Genomic DNA, 18,054 nt, shown 5'->3' with positions numbered 1-18,054 from the left:
AAGGCACAGTAGCAGGCCAGTCTGGCTGTATTTCTACTTCTGATACTGAGATGGGGTGTCTGTTGCAGATCATCATTCTCCCAAGCCATCCTATAATAGGGACAGGGGAATATCTAGTCAGTTGTACAACTGAATTCCTTCAACTGAAATGTGTCTTCCGCATTTAACCCAACCCCTCTGAATCAGAGAGGTGCGGGGGGGGGGGGGGGGGGGGGCTGCCTTAATCAAAATCCACATCTTTGACACCCAGGGACACATCTTTGTCAACTCGGGGATTCGATCCAGCAACCTTTCGGTTACTGGCCCAACACTCCAACCACTAGGCTACCTGCCGTGGCCACATATGCTCCCCGCAGGCCCATTTATTCAGGACATCTTAGTGTACACTCTGCCTCCTCTCCAATCTGAGCAGCTCACGCACCTAGAACCTAACACTTCAATATAGCCTAAATGTGTGTCATTTAACTTTTAAAATGTTTTGGCTTTTATATGTGGCATAAACACAGCCAGTCACAATGTTTTAATCTGATTAGGCTTCTTCAAAAGTCTCCTGTAAGCATACACACATTCGTCCCAAATATAATTCCAGCATCCTCAAAGTAAAGTACATGTCGGATAAAAAATGTCACAACATCATGGGAAAGCATACAATCCACAGATGAAATAAATGATGATGAACTTCACAGGGTGGTGAAAGTGCACGTGATGAGCTTGATGCTCTTTTCAATAAATATGGAGGGTCTTATTCTGGTGACATGATGATTGACTCTTGGCTGCCATTTGACAGATAAAAATAATCTCACAGTTTAGTCCATAATAATCTCATTGTGTAGGCTATACCAGCACCGTATCTCTGAGCTATTGGCTAGAGCACACATGCCAGTACCAGAGTGGGTACATTCACTATACTGTACCTATTCAAAAAAAATTGGGACAAAACCATCAGTAGGCCTAGAGTTGAAAATGAGATGGAAACCCATTTAACTTGTATTTTGTATTCGTTGCATGGGAATTGAACTGCAGAAGGTATTTGTATGTGCACTACATATTTACTGAAGCACAGACTTTTATCCACAGCAAGTTCATTTGATGGACACAAAACACTGATGGGAAAATGCACATATTGTTCTTATGCAGATTTGAGAATATTTGCATGACACTCTGTGGTCAACTGGATGGTAACCTAGCTACAGACACCCTAATCAACACAGTTGCATGACACTCTGTGGTCAACTGGATGGTAACCTAGCTACAGACACCCTAATCAACACAGTTGCATGACACTCTGTGGTCAACTGAATGGTAACCTAGCTACAGACACCCTAATCAACACAGTTGCAGTTCTGACATACGCTATTATGTTTGTTTAAAAAAAAATATTGCATACACCTGCGACCCAAACTGGCCATTGTTTTATTAGAAAAAATATGGCCTTCATAATGTCCACTTATGTACAAAGGATGCTGTATATAGCATTTTTTAAACATATTAAAATAAAAGAAGAGATACATAATATTTATCCAGCTTTGCTGCTATGCTCGCAGATGCGCATAATATGCTACGACCCCCTAAAAAGTACGTAATAACTCCAAATAACCAAAAAGTAGCTTGGTTGTTGTCAGTGGCGATTTCAGCATGTAAATCTTTGAGGGGAATTTATTTTTAATTTTATTAAGACGCATGCCAGCTATGCCACTACACAACAGTAAACACTTGCACTATAACAGTGACAAATGGTGCCCACAAACTGTTAGGGCATACATAAAGCTGTCCCAACAGCAGAGTATTCTTTTCAGCACCATGGAGTGAATCCTTACCACCGCTACACCTGACTATCAGAGGAGCCTTGTCTGGCAGCGAAACAGTTCATTCAGCCTCATTTACTGCCTTTTTAAAAAACATAGTTGATATGGCTGACTTGCTTAATAAACAAGTGTGGTTTCTACTGACAATTGACATGTACAAACTATGGCATATGGGAACAATGCGCTGATAAGAGGCAATCCATAATTTCTATTAAGACATTAATGAGCAAGCCAAGACAGACGTAGTCAATAAAACTATTTGTTCAGCACTTTTGAAATGTACAGCGACAGAGCTCAGAACATGGGCCGTTCTTACAGTAATTTCCCTGTACACCAAGCCAGAACCGTAGGATAAATAAACGGGGCATATAAACAGACAATGAACGCTCTTACAATATTCGATGATGACATTTCTCTATACCAGGCTATGTGCACCACCAGCTCAGAACAGTAGGCTGAGTTATGAGAGGGAAAGGGACCAATTTATTTGCGTGCGGCACATGGGCTACTAACAGCTTACTACACAACATTGTCATGTCTTTGGCATCATTAAACTGAAGACTGTTAGTTTATCAAATCAATTCTCTGTAATTATTATTACGTGATTAACTAATCAGGTAAATATAATTAACTAGGAAGTCTTGGCACCAAGGAAAATATTCAGATTACAAGGTTATAATTTTCCTAATATAACTTTCAGATATTTAATATCTGATCAATTAGTCTTCTAATTAATTAATTATTTTTTACCTCACGTTAGTTTCATTCCAAACGTCGTAAATTGTTGGTTATCTGCACGAACCCAGTCTTTACTATGAATCTACCATACATCAATTGTCAACTTCTTGTCAATAGGGGGTGCTATTTGCACTTTGTAATAATTTCGTTCCCAAATTAAACTGCCTCGTACTCAATTCTTGCTCGTACAATATGCATATTATTATTACTATTGGATAGAAAACACTCTCTAGTTTCTAAAACCGTTTGAATTATATCTGTGAGTGAAACAGAACAGGAGTTGGAGCACTTTTCCTATGAGGATGTGAGAATGCTGAAATCTGCAAGCTGTTTCCAGGTCAGTTTATTAATTTGCCTGTCTTCTATTGGTTGAGATGCACTGCATACGTCTTCCCCTGGGTGTCAGCGAATAGTGAGAGTTGAAATGGGGTTGCTAGGCAGAACTGAGAGGTTATAAATGGCCTGGGAAAAAAGTGTCCGGCCTTTGTTCACTTCGCTCTGACGCAGGAAGGACATCTGGCTGTGGCTGTAGAACGCTCCGGTTATAGGCCTTAGATATATCCGGTCATGTTTTTATTCGTTATAGGTGTTAAAGACATCATAAGGTAGTTAATTTAAACCGACTTATAGCAGTTTATATCAGTTTATTGCGATTTTCTGGAATTTCTTTGTCACGCGCTATCACGAGTTGGACACCTCTCCGGCACATAGCTAGCGTTAGCTGCTAATTCTACAGGATTGGAGGACATCTTTCAACCAAAAGACGATTGTTCTGGAGAAAGGACACCTTGGCCAAGATTCTGATGGAAGCTCGTCAAATAGTAAGAAGTCTTTATGCTGTTAATTCGTATTTATGTTGAAAAATGTTAAACAATAATTCCGCCATGAATTTCGGTGCGGTCTCGCTTTAGCGCACGCTGTATGTAGTAGTAACGTTAATTTTAAAAATCTAACACAGCGGTTGCATTAAGAACTAATGTATCTTTCATTTGCTGTCCAACCTGTATTTTTTAGTCAAGTTTATGATTAGTTATCGATTAGATTAGGTGCCTCTCCAAGATGGCGCCGGACAGATTGCTTGAAGTTTGCCTACTAATCACATTGTATAACCACGATTTGTGCCGCTACATATGCACATTTTCGAACAAACCCTATATGCATTGTGTAATATGATGTTACAGGACTGTCATCTGAAGAAGTTTATGAAGGTTAGTAAAAAATTATATATCTTTTGCTTGTTTGTTACGATCGCTAACCTTTGCTGCTGGTAAATTGCTTGTGTTTCTGGCTATTGTGGTAAGCTAATATAATGCTATATTGTGTTTTCGCTGTAAAACACTTAAAAAATCTGAAATATTGGCTGGATTCACAAGATCTTGGTCTTTCATTTGCTGTACGCTGTGTATTTTTCAGAAATGTTTTATGATGAGTATTTAGGTAATTCACGTTGCTCTCTGTAGTTATTCTAGTCGCTTTGGTGAGAGTTGTGATGGTGGCTGCAATGGTAAACTATGATTTATACCTGAAATATGCACCTTTTTCGAACAAAACATATGCTATACAATAAATATGTTATCAGACTGTCATCTGATGAAGTTGTTTCTTGGTTAGTGGCTATTTATATCTTTATTTGGTCGAATTTGTGATAGCTACCTATGCAGGAAAAAAATGGTGGAGTAAAAAAAGTGGTGTCTTTTGCTAACGTGGTTAGCTAATAGATTTACATATTGTGTCTTCCCTGTAAAACATTTTAAAAATCAGAAATGATGGCTGGATTCACAAGATGTGTATCTTTCATCTGGTGTCTTGGACTTGTGATTTAATGATATTTAGATGCTAGTATTTACTTGTGACGCTATGCTAGGCTATGCTAGTCAGCTTTTTTACTGATGGGGGTGCTCCCGGATCCGGGATTGGGAGGAATTAGAGGTTAATAATTTATTTACTAACTAACTAAATAATCACAGAAATGCACATACAAACAAACAAAGTAGATATGGTTACAAGGAGATGATAGGGGATGTGCCCTAGTGGGCTAAACCGGTATTACGGATTGGTGGACAAAAGGGAAGTGGGTGTAGACTGAGAAAGGCGGGAATTACGCAAATTAATCACTACACACTTGATAATCATATTCATTGAAATGCTAATCCTTTGCACATGAACGCTCACTCATTCGGGAATATTTGCAAACAATATATATATTTATGCTCAGTGTGTCGTCGTGATCTCTGTTGGGATCGTCCGTCTTTCTGTTGGAGAGTTTGTCCGTCCGCCCTCTCTCTCTCTCTCTTTCGTGGTTAGAATGGATAGTTCAGAGAAACATTCAGCAATGTTGCTATAGAATAGGTGTTTCGGCGGTTGTCGGCCTTCACATTCAATGGTATAGAATTCCTAGCTGCAGACTAGTAATTAGTATCAAAGATTTGCTCTTATTCTGTCAGTATCGATAGTCTCAGAGTTTCAACAACTATTACAACCTTAGCTTATACTCAGGTTTATAGTTTCTCCTCAAACCTTAGCTCTCTCGTGGTAATCGAGGTAAGCTGGTCTCAAACCTTAGCCCTCTCGTGGTAATCGAGGTAAGCTGGTCTGAAGGGAATTCCTCCCTGTGGGGGTTATATTCATAACAGTAGAAAGGGGCTGTCCCATGACGCCAGATCAATATCTGTGCTCATGGGGCGGGCCAATGATTTAGTTAAAATTTAAAGGGAATTGGAGTTTCCTTCATTAAACAGTTTAAAATCACATTACATAATTTCACAAATAGTTTCATCTTTACTCATTCATTTTATACAAAAATTAGATGCAAGCCTCACAACTGAGACTCTTGTATAAACTGAGTTATGGTAATGTGGCTGTATTGTCTCTCATGAGTTTCACAAAATTGTACAAAACAGACCAGTTCGTAGCTGGATTCTTCCACGACTGTGTACACCTTCTCCAAAACATGGAAATTGTTCAGTTCTCAAGTTCTGTGATTTGGAAGAGGTTCCTTTGTTCTCCTGTGAACCTTACTCCCTCTCTACTCTGGCCATGAGGAGAGAACTCCTCTAGGAATTTATGACCTGCCTAACAGAGCCTGGGTGTAGGGGGAAGAGAGAGAGGTGGTGAGAGAGAGAGGGGGATGGTGCAGAGAGAGGGGGATGGTGCTCGCTGTACCCAAAGAGGGCCACGTCATGACGACATACACTTAGTATTACTTTCTTTGCTACAGTATACATTTCTCCCTAAGACATTTTTGGTCTCACCATGAACAGGAAGGTGGCGAGGCGGTCCTTCTTGTGGGCAAATTTTGTCATCAAACTTTGTCATCAAAGTCTGCCATTCTCTGGATTGATGGTGCTTTCAAGACAACTGGGAACTCGAAGAAAGAAAAAAACAAGGTTGAATCATGATATCAGTGATCTTCATGTCAGAGCTCTAGAAAGAGGCCCGAGTTCCCGACTTGGAATTTTGAGTTCTTTGACCGTTCTAAACGCATTTTCCCAGTCGGAGCTTGTTTTTTCCCAGTTGTCTTGATCTCACTGAAGTCTGAGATTTCCCAGTTCCGAGTTTCCAAATATTTTGAACGCGACAGAAGTCATGCTGGATTGACAGAATGGCCAATGTATTCAGCCTTTTCTGGCACATGGAGTTGCATGTGAATGTTTATCCTTTAAAGCTTGGAAAAGAGACCCTTAAACCAAGACTTGGACCACTCCACTGAATAGCAGGCTATTGATTGCTTTGCAACGCTTGCAGTTAGCCACTGATTCCTTCCAAACCACTCACTGTTGAATTTGCGATTTCCGACTTGTTGTGTAATGTTTATGTCCAGTGGCCGATGAGCACCGATACATTTTATCTATAATGTCTCTTCATATGACAAGGATTGAAAATGATTTGCCAGTAGATTGTCGACATGATTCATGACAATGACTACTTGTCTAGCTTGCTAGCTAAGATTTTGAAAGTATGATGTTGACATGATCAGTCCAATCAAAGCTACGATAGATATAACGTGATTTGACATCATTTTATCTGTGGCCAATGACCTTGAGCCTTCTTGGATCGACACTTCTAATATAAATCTCTGGCAGCACCCAAAGGACTTGAATTGTTTTGCTCTCCCTGTAGATTTTGCAGTGACGTAGTGTCCCCATGATTGACAGAACACTGAGCCAATCACAGGGCAACTAGAGAACATTACCAACACCTACGCTCTGTATTTTCCGCTGGCTGCCCCACCACCACAGAAAGCACTGAGCTGGGCTGAAACACCTGCATTTTGGAGCTGCATAACTCAAAAAAGAAAAAAAGAGACAATGTTTGTAGGTGGCTTTATTAACTGAATTTTTAATTTATTTATTACATTGTTTGCAAACTGATATGCCTAAAAAAAGCATGAGCTGGGGCACACCCAGAGACAATTATTTAGTGTAAAGGTACTGACTAACGGTGAATCAACTGTAAGCTATAAAACAAAGACTGTCGCACACTCCGTATGTATAACCTCCCAGTAATTTACTGGGTGAAAAAACACCAATGTTTCGGCATCACTGTGCCTTCTTCAGGGTAATGCCATGAATGCTTGAACCAGGTTTTGTAGACAAACAGTGCAATTAGTGCAACCAATGACAAAAGTGAGGGGTGTGTCATAATTGCTAGGTTGATCAGAATGAATTGAGCTAAACTGTTAAAAGACCCATAGCATATTGGATATATGCCATTAACATTAGCATAACATTAGCATCAACATACAATATTGTTTCAGTTTTTTTTACCTATGTATTTAAATATTTTCGATTTCATTTAAAATGTTGTTACATGTAATATTTTGGTTAAACCATAATAATAATAAGCATCATCAACAGTGGGAACATAGTAGGTGCACTATGATAAGATGTAGAAAGAATACATTCATTTACAAGACCTGTTCACAGAAAATATAATTGGTCATAAGAAGGGCCTGAGATCAAAGTCAATATTCAGACCACTAGGGGTCAACGTTTTTAAAAAGGATATCCAGTAAACCTCCCTCTGTAGTAGTAGGATCTCCATGTTACCTCCTCTCCTTGGTAGAGCAACATGCTCAATGCCTCTACATCTGAGGGAGGAGATGGGATGGTTAGTGTTGGATTTTGGGTCAACTTTGAACATTGCTAAACTACAGGACTGTTTTGCTTTGACTGGAACATGTTCCGGGATTCCTCCGATGGCATTGAGGAGTACAACACCCCAGTCACTGGCTTCATCAATAAGTGCATCGAGGACGTCGTCCACACAGTGACTGTACGTGCATGCGCCAACCAGAAGCCATGGATTACAGGCAACATTCACACCGAGCTAAAGGGTAAAGCTGTCGCTTTCAAGTTGCGGGACTCTAACCCGGAAGCTTATAAGAAATCCTGCTATGCCCTCTGACGAACCATCAAACAGGCAAAGCGTCAATACAGGGATAAGATTGAATAGTACTACACCGACTCTGACACTCATTTTATGTGGCAGGGCTTGCAAACTATTACAGACTACAAAGGGAACCACAACCACGAGCTGCCTAGTGACACGAGCCTACCAGACGAGCTAAATCACTTCTATGCTCGCTTCGAGGCAAGCAACATTGAGACATCATGCATGAGATCTTCAGCTGTTCCGGACGACTGTGGGATCACGCTGTCCGTAGCCGAAGTGAGTAAGACCTTTAAACAGGTCAACATTCACAAGACTGTGGGGCCAGACGGATTACCAGGACGTGTGCTCCGGGCATGTGTTGACCAACTGGCAGGTGTCTTCACTGACATTTTCAACATGCCCCTGATTGAATCTGTAATACCAACATGTTTCAAGCAGACCATCATAGTCCCTGTGCCTAAGAACACAAAGGCAACCTGCCTAAATGACTACAGACCCGTAGCACTCACGTCCGTAGCCATGAAGTGCTTTCAAAGGCTGGTAATGCCTCACATCAACAGCATTATCCCAAAAACCCTAGACCCACTACAATTTGCATACCGCCCTAACAGATCCACAGATGATGCAATCTCTATTGCACTCCACACTGCCCTTTCCCACATGGACAAAAGTGAGAATGGTGTTCATTGACTACAGCTCAGCTGTAGTGTGTTGAACACACCATAGTACCCTCAAAGCTCATCACTAAGCTAAGGATCCTGGAACTAAACACCTCCCTCTGCAGCTGGATCCTGGACTTCCTGACGGGCCGCCCCCAGATGGTGAGGGTAGGGAGCAACACATCTGCAACGCTGATCCTCAAAACTGGAGCCCCTTAGGGGTGCGTGCTCAGTCTCCTCTGTACTCCCTGTTCACCCACGACGGCATGGCCAGGCACGACTTCAGCACCACCATTAAGTTTGCAGACGACACAACCTGATCACCGACAACGATGAGACAGCCTATATGGAGGAGGTCAGAGACCTGGCTGTGTGGTGCCAGAATAACAACCTATCCCTCAACGTAACCAAGACTAAGGTGATGATTGTGGACTACAGGAAAAGGAGGACCGAGCAAGCCCCCATTCTCATCGACGGGGCTGTAGTGGAGCAGGTTGAGGGCTTCAAGTTCCTTGGTGTCTACATCACCAACAAACTAGAATGTTGCAAACACACCAAGACAGTTGTCAAGAGGGCACGACAAAGCCTGTTCCCCCTCAGGAAACTAAAAAGATTTGGCATGGGTCCTCAGATCCTCAAAAGGTTCTACAGCTGCAGCATTGAGAGCATCCTGACTGGTTGCATCACTGCCTGGAATGGCAACTGCTCGGCCTCCGACCGCAGTGTGGTAGTGTGTACGGCCCAATACATCACTGGTTCTAAACTGGGGCTAAACTGCCTGCCATCCAGGACCTCTACACCAGGTGGTGTCAGAGGAAGGCCCTAAAAATTGTCAAAGACCCCAGCCTCCCCAATCATAGACTGTTCTCTCTACTACCACATGGCAGGTGGTACTGGAGTGCCAAGTCTAGGACAAAAAGGCTTCTCAACAGTTTTTACCCCCAAGCCATAAGGCTCCTGAACAGGTAATCAAATGGCTACCTGGACTATTTGCATTGTGTCCCCCCCCCCCCCCCCCCCCCCCAACCAACCCTTCTTTTACATTGCTGCTACTCTCTGTTTATCATATATGCATAGTCACTTTAATTATACATTCATGTACATACTACCTCAATTAGCCCGACCAACTGGTGCCCCCGCACATTGGCCACCCGGACTATCTGCATTATGTCCCGCCACCCACCACCCGCCAAACCCTCTTTTACGCTACTGCTATTCTCTGTTTATCAATTATGCATAGTCACTTTAACCATGCCTACATGTACATACTACCTCAGTCAGCCCGACTAACCGGTGCCTGTATATAGCCTCGCTACTGTTATAGCCTCGCTACTGCTTTTTTTCACCGTCTTTTTTTACTGTTGTTTTTATTTCTTTACTTACCTATTGTTCACCTAATAGCCTTTTTTAAACTTATACTTTGCACTGTTGGTTAAAGCCTGTAAGTAATTATTTCATTCGGCGCACGTGACAAATTATTCTTTGATTTGATTTGCTATACTAATGACATGATAGATCAGAAGTAATAATATAGCATCTGAGGGATGATAGAGAATTGTTGTTACATCAGAAGTTAATGGTTATCTGTAGGAGCCAGATGGCTTTGGAATGTGTAGGGGAGATGGGTGGAGATCTTAGAAACTAACAATGTCACTGAGGGAGAGAGGGTAATGTATAACGTTTACATTATGTCAGCATGTTATTGTTAGCCATCAGGGATCCTCTGGGAGGAGAAGAGACAGTCTGGTATCAATAACCATGACAGCCTTGAGTTGGTGAGGAGTGAGCACTTTGGGGTAGAGGTCAGGTTAGATGAAGTAAGGAAGAACAGATATCACTAAGGTTCTGTCTAGCAACAGGGATGCATTGGCTGTTCAGTTGTGGAGAAGGAGACTCAGACTAGGAGAAAGGGTTAAATATCAGTGCTTTTGTGAAATGCTGTTTCTCTGAATGCAGCTGTATCGACACTTAGGGAAGAATTAAACTTGGTTAAGCTTCTCTAGTGTGTGTGAGTTATTTACTCTGAAAATTAGAACCTAACATTAGCTTCAACAAAGTAAGCTGCTACTGGATAGTCAGTATTCTTAGACCTGACTGAACTGCGGTGTTCAGCTATGCGTTGTTTTAATTGTCTTTTCGTTTGTCCCACGTAGGCTTTCCCACATGTAAAGGATATGAGATAAATTACTCCCTTTGTCTTGCATGAGATGTTACCCCTAACAGGGAGTTTTCGAACTGTATGTGGGTGTCTGAAGAAGGATGTTTTTATAGTGTTATTGCACTGTGCGCATGATCAACATTTGTAGTTCCCATTCGGAATAGGTGTCAAGAGTGTCTGAGTGGGCTCAGGGGGCAGGTCAGATCTCACCAAGTTAACCCCAATATTGCGACCCTGCTTATAGACCAGCAGTGGGGGCTCCTTGAAGAGGTTTGCATTTTTTTTGTCTGATTGCAGAATATGCCAGTGCTTTTTCATGATTGCTTTCATGTTCTCCGAACACTTGGTGCAAAACACTGTTGCGTTGTTTTTCTTCTTTGGTTGAGTTTTTAGCAATTCCTCTCTTGGTTTTTGAGATATTTTCATCATTGCAGCATCAAGAGTTTTGTCCTTGTAGTCTCTCATTTTGAATTTATCTGTCATTTTCTTAGCATTGCTGTCAAAATCTGTCTGGTGGCCACAGATCTGTTTTACCCCGCATAACTGGCTATATGGTAGACCATTCCTGAGGGGAAGGGGATGCATACTATCCGCACGTAGCAGGGTATTGCGGTCTGTGGGCTTTGTGTATAAGTATGTATGTAATGCATCATTCTCTTTGATGATCCATAAGTCCAGGTATTTACATTTTCTCTCATCAGTCTGAGTTTGAAGGTAGGCCTTGAAATACATCCACAGGTACACCTCCAATTTACTCAAATGATGTCAATTAGCCTATCAGAAGCTTCTAAAGCCATGACATCATTTTCTGGGATTTTCCAAGCTGTTTAAAGGCACAGTCAACTTAGTGTATGTAAACTTCTGACCCACTGGAATTGTGATACAATGAATTATAAGTGAAATAATCTGTCTGTAAACAATTGATGGAAAAATGACCCTTGTCATGCACAAAGTAGATGTCCTAACCGACTTGCCAAAACTATAGGTTGTTAACAAGAAATTTGTGGAGTGGCTGAAAAACGATTTTTCATGACTCCAACCTAAGTGTATGTAAACTTCCGACTTCAACTGAATGTGTTATTTCATAGTTGTGATGTCTTCACTATTATTCTACAATGTAGAAAATAGTACAAATAAAGAAAAACACTGCAATAAGTAGGTGTGTCCAAACTTTTGACTGATACTATATATAAATATATATATATACACACATTTTGCTGAACAAGTGGGGCTCAAAACAAGTAGGGCTCTGTCCCACTTGCCCTGAATAACGGGTCGCAACTTTATTTAGATTTTTTTGGAATGCATGGATCACCAATGCGGTTGAATGCAGCATTGCTGTATGGCCACTCAAAATGTCTTGTAGTTGAGTAGCCAGCCTAGGCTACTGCACAAATGTTGCTGTGCTTCATCTGCATTGCTTGCTGTTTGGAGTTTTAGGCTGGGTTTCTGTATAGCACTTTGTGACATCTGCTGATGTAAAAAGGGCTTTATAAATACATTGATAGATTGATTGATTTTAATAGGTCTACATGTTTCTCCCTTGCATGGTGTTGTAGGTTTTGTTTTTTGGTTGTTCAAAGTCATGCTTAAAAAACGAAAAAGGTGGGAAAAAGTTTTTGCCTGCTATCGGTCCGATTTTTCAGGGAGTGCTGCAGCACCGTTAGCCCCCCTTGGAGGAGGGGGTTGTGTGTGTGGCAATTCCATTTGGCGTGCAGCACATTGGCAGCGCTTGCTGTGACTTGGAGTGCAGCGCATTGTGGGCTGTATGGAAACGTGTCTGATTGAATTGACAACCCAAATCATTGGGCGGCCAGATAGAGATGTGTCATGGGCCGGATTCGGCCCACAGGCCTTGTGTTTGACACATGTAATCTAAAGAATAAGCTACAGACTACGACAGACTATCCAGAACAAGATTGTAAGAATTGGTATTAAAGTCCCCTCATACTCCTCTGGAGGTTGAGCATTGTAAGGAGCATGTACTTTGTCCATATACTTTGTCTTTTTACTGACAAATAAAATGTATCAATCAATACAAACTTCGCAGCAGCCATTTGTTGAAAGGAAAGAGACATCTGTACCGGAACACCAAAAAGTTTAATGACATTTTGTCACGCCCTGGCCTTAGTATTCTTTGTTTTCTTTATGTTTTTTAGTTAGGTCAGGGTGTGACATGGGGAATGTATGTGTTTTGTAGTGTCTAAGGGTGTTGTATGTGTATGGGGCAGAGTAGAGTGTATTTGTCTACTTATGTCTATGGCTGCCTAGATTGGTTCTCAATCAGAGACAGCTGTCATTCATTGTCTCTGATTGGGAGCCATATTTAAGGCAGCCATAGGCAGTAGGCTTTTGTGGGTAGTTGTCTATGTTGTACGTTTGTAGCTTGTTATTGCACTTACGTCTTTAGCTTCACGATCGTTTGTTGGTTTGTTTCGTTTTGTAATAGTGTTCGTTGCGTGTTTTTCCCTCTTCTAAATAAAGAGATGTATTTTGCACACGCTGCGCCTTGGTCCACTCTCTCTCACGAAGACGATCGTGACAGAACTACCCACCAACCATGGATCAAGCAGTGTGAGAGGAACCAGCAACAACGGAAAAGAAACCAGGACTCGTGGACATGGGAGGATGTTTTGGACGGCAAGGGTTGCTACACATGGGAGGAGATCCTGGCTGGAAGAGATCGCCTCCCATGGGAACAGCTGGAGGCGATTAGGAGAGCAGAGGCAACCGGAGAGAGGAACCGGAGTTATGAGGGTACGTGACTAGCAAGGAAGCCTGTGAGTAAACCCCAAAAATTTCTTGGGGGGGGCTTAAAGGGAGAGTGGCGAAGTCAGGTAGGAGACCTGGAAGCCTACTCCCTGTACTTACCGTGGAGAGCGAGAGTACGGGCAGACACCGTGTGACGCAGTAGAGCGCATGGTGTCTCCTGTACGCGTGCATAGCCCGGTTCGGTACATTCCAGCTCCACGTATCGGCCGGGCTAGATTGAGCGTTGAGCCGGATGTCATGAAGCCGGCCCAACGCATCTGGCCACCAGTGCGTCTCCTCGGGCCGGCTTACATGGCACCAGCCTTACGCATGGTGTCCCCGGTTCGCCTACATAGCCCGGTGCGGGTTATTCCACCTCCCCGCACTGGTCGGGCGACGGGGAGCATACAACCAGGTAAGGTTGGGCAGGCTCAGTGCTCAAGGGAGCCAGTACGCCTGCACGGTCCGGTATTTCCGGCGCCACCTCCCCGCTCCAGCCCAGTACCACCAGTGCCTACACCACGCACCAGGCTTCCAGTGTGTCTCCAGAGCCCTGTTCCTCCTCCACGCACTAGCCCTGTGGTGCGTGTCTCCAGCCCAGTACCTCCAGTTCCGGCACCACGCATCAAGCCTCCTGTGCGTCTCCAGAGCCCTGTACGCACTGTTCCTTCTCCCCGTACTCGCCCTGATGTGCGTGCCCTCAGCCCGGTACCACCAGTGCCGGTACCACGCACCAGGCCTATAGTACGCCTTGAGAGTCCAGTGTGCCCTGTTGTTGTTCCCCGCACTAGCCTGAAGGTGCGTGTCTTTAGCCCGGTACCTCCAGTTCCGGCACCACGCATCAGGCCTACAGTGCGTCTCAGCCGGCCAGAGTCTGCCGTCTGCCCAACGGCGCCTGAACTGCCCGTCTGCCCAACGGCGCCTGAACTGCCCGTCTGCCCAACGGCGCCTGAACTGCCCGTCTGCCCAACGGCGCCTGAACTGCCCGTCTGCCCAACGCCGTCTGAACTGTCCGTCTGCCAAGCGCCGCATGAACTGCCCGTCTGTACTGAGCCTTCAAAGCCGCCCGTCTGCCATGAGCCTGCAAAGCCGCCCGTCTGCCATGAGCCGCTAGAGCCTTCCGCCAGACAGGAGCCTTCAGAGCCTTCCGCCAGACAGGAGCCGCTAGAGCCTTCCGCCAGACAGGATCAGCCAGAGCCTTCCGCCAGACAGGATCAGCCAGAGCCTTCCGCCAGACAGGATCAGCCAGAGCCTTCCGCCAGACAGGATCAGCCAGAGCCTTCCGCCAGACAGGATCAGCCAGAGCCGTCAGCGAGCCATGACCAGCCAGAGCCGTCAGCGAGCCATGACCAGCCAGAGCCGTCAGCGAGCCATGACCAGCCAGAGCCGTCAGCGAGCCATGACCAGCCAGAGCCGTCAGCCAGCCATGACCAGCCAGAGCCGTCAGCCAGCCAAGACCAGCCAGAGCCGTCATCCAGCCATGACCAGCCAGAGCCGTCATCCAGCCATGAGCCGTCATCCAGCAATGAGCCGTCATCCAGCCAGGATCCGCCAGAGCCAGCCAGCCAGGATCCGCCAGAGCCAGCCAGCCAGGATCCGCCAGCCAGCCAGGATCCGCCAGCCAGCCAGGATCCGCCAGCCAGCCAGGATCCGCCAGCCAGCCAGGATCCGCCAGAGCCAGCCAGCCAGGATCCGCCAGCCAGTCCGGTGCTGCCCCTCAGTCCGGAGCTGCCCCTCATTCCGGAGCTGCCCCTTAGTCCGGTGCTGCCCCTTAGTCCGGTGCTGCCCCTTAGTCCGGTGGGGTTAATTTGGTGGGTGGCCATTTGGAGGAGGCTACCAAAGCGGGTATTGACAATGGTGGAGTGGGGGCCACGTTCCGCACCCGAGCCGCCGCCATGATGGGGCCCACCCCGGACCCTCCCCTTTCTATTTCAGGTTGTGCGGTCGGAGTCCGCACCTTTGGGGGGGGGGTACTGTCACGCCCTGGCCTTAGTATTCTTTGTTTTCTTTATGTTTTTTAGTTAGGTCAGGGTGTGACATGGGGAATGTATGTGTTTTGTAGTGTCTAGGGGTGTTGTATGTGTATGGGGCAGAGTAGAGTGTAGTTTTCTAGTTATGTCTATGGCTGCCTAGATTGGTTCTCAATCAGAGACAGCTGTCATTCATTGTCTCTGATTGGGAGCCATATTTAAGGCAGCCATAGGCAGTAGGCTTTTGTGGGTAGTTGTCTATGTTGTACGTTTGTAGCTTGTTATTGCACTTACGTCTTTAGCTTCACGATCGTTTGTTGGTTTGTTTCGTTTTGTAATAGTGTTCGTTGCGTGTTTTTCCCTCTTCTAAATAAAGAGATGTATTTTGCACACGCTGCGCCTTGGTCCACTCTCTCTCACGAAGACGATTGTGACACATTTGGAGATTGTCAAGCCAAGCCTTTAATACTGGGTAGACATTCAAGGTAGGTAAGGATGTATTTTCTGTTTGTCGAGATTGACATGGTCTATTTATTGTGATGTTGAAAACGCAAACCATGAAATCGAAGTGCTCAAAGTCAGTATTCTTTGTTTATTGGTTGTGTGGTGCATTTGCACATTTGAACATGTTGGTCTAAAATTTGTTGCATATATTTTATACGTTAATAAATATGGCATCGAAATTGTGAAAATCGAATTTCCCCCCAACTCGTCATTGTCTGCAGCCGGTTCTGATTAATGTATGCCTAAAGAAACAAACAGGGAGCGTGAGCTCGTCTGTGGTGATCGGTGAACCCTCAACTTTCTGGCCTGTAGCTCTGCTTGGAATCGACTGTGCCACAAAAGTGGCAAAGTCAATATCCACGTTTATAAACACATGGTCGCTTTAGTTATTGTTATTTGTGGTGGTAAACATTATTTAGAGTTAATTCTATGAGGGGGGAGGGTGTGCAATTTTATTTACAGTACAAGGGGAAGGTCATGTGAAAATATTTTTTGTTGGGGAGGGGGGTGCATTTTTTGTGGGGACACCTTGAACTGTCTCTAACATGGTTATGATAAATAGGTCTAGGAGAATAGTCTGAAAACAGCTTGGAGTAATCATGTGTGGAAAAAATGTTTGGTTCCTAAACAGCAAAGTAAACACGTACACACAATCTGTAAATCATTGCTGGGAGCTTTGCTGGCTTTTGAAAAGGAAGCATTGTTTAGATGCGTGTTTCCCAGATTTTCTGTTGATACTTTAGGCCTTGACTGGTTTTTATATGGGCCATAATGTTATATTCTCCTCATAACTTTTAAGCCAGCACTTCCAAATGAAAGTTGATCCTTTCAGCCTATGCACATGAAATGTTCCACTACGGGGGACAAACAGCAATAACAATCAATAAAATATGTGGTAGTTATGGGAGACAGTAAACAATTCACAATGACTTCAACTGACTCTTAGAATAGATATTAATGGATAGTATAATTCATCTCACTCTACCTTTGGTTGGGGTGGGGAGGACAGTGGCGGATTCTGGGTAATCCTCAGCGTACTCTTCCTCACAGTTCCAGTCGACAGGCCCGTTGCTCTTGGTCATCAGGGTCATGTACATCTCAATGACCCCGCGGGCTTTCCTCAGAGCCTCTCTGGGCGAGGTGCTGTGCACCCTCACAAACTTCACTGGGTTGTCCTGTGACAGAGACAAGATAGAGGGAGAGTGGTGATGGGATGGGTCACATTCTCTACAAACAATTCAAAACATCCTGAAATACTTTCAAGTTGTTTTTAATGGCACTCAGTTAATGCCTCATACCTAATGAATGTTTCATCAACTCTAACTATGAAAACTCAGATCTTGTGAAGGGAGTTGCAAGAGGAGCAGGCTATTCTAAATAATTATTAGAAACAAAATGAAAGTGTCTATTTCCAACGCCACTTCATTGGCTATTGGCCACCTTGGCTTAAGTCTTCAGTATTTCATAGTTTAAAAGGGTTTTGTGAAGCACTCTAAAACAAATTTGTTGAAAGAAAATCAACTGACAAATTATAATCAATCACCCTGATTGGGTCGAGTAATTTGTTTTGTATAGGAGTTAATTTAATATTTTATACTGGATAAGACTACAGCCATTCACAAAACAGACATATTTAGCCAGCCCAAACTTCACAGTGTAGATGTTGGACAAGCATTCCTTTAAGAGACAGGGGTCACTTGAAGAGGGACCATTGTCTGATACCATCATCACAGGGTACCCAGAGACATACCGGGGGACCAGTCTCATGTCTGACCTTAATCTAACACTAATCTAATATAGACACAAGATGATTTGCCCAGACTTACTGGCATTCTGAAGTGTGCATGCTTATGCTGTCTCCTGGGCCCTGCTATCTCCCCAAGCCAACTTAATAGAGATCACATTTTTTTCCCATGCTGTTAAAACTATTCTATTAACCCTGCCATATCAGGGGTCACAATCTCATTGAAGAATGAATTCAATGCTAAATTGAATATTGGTGACTGTTCCTCTGTACTCTGTAAATTGAATTGATTTGAGGTCTGAGGAAGCTGGATTGATTGATTGATTGCATT

At 43.9% G+C, this 18,054-nt stretch overlaps 1 pseudogene; it reads right to left on the bottom strand.

Moving 5' to 3' along the window:
- Positions 1-18,054, bottom strand: part of LOC120040939 — a 110,094-nt pseudogene that overhangs the window by 4,132 nt on the left and 87,908 nt on the right.

The sequence above is a fragment of the Salvelinus namaycush genome, unplaced genomic scaffold, assembly GCF_016432855.1.
Source record: "Salvelinus namaycush isolate Seneca unplaced genomic scaffold, SaNama_1.0 Scaffold394, whole genome shotgun sequence".
In the NCBI taxonomy this organism is placed as follows: domain Eukaryota; kingdom Metazoa; phylum Chordata; class Actinopteri; order Salmoniformes; family Salmonidae; genus Salvelinus; species Salvelinus namaycush.
This window is presented reverse-complemented; position numbering and strand designations above follow the sequence as displayed.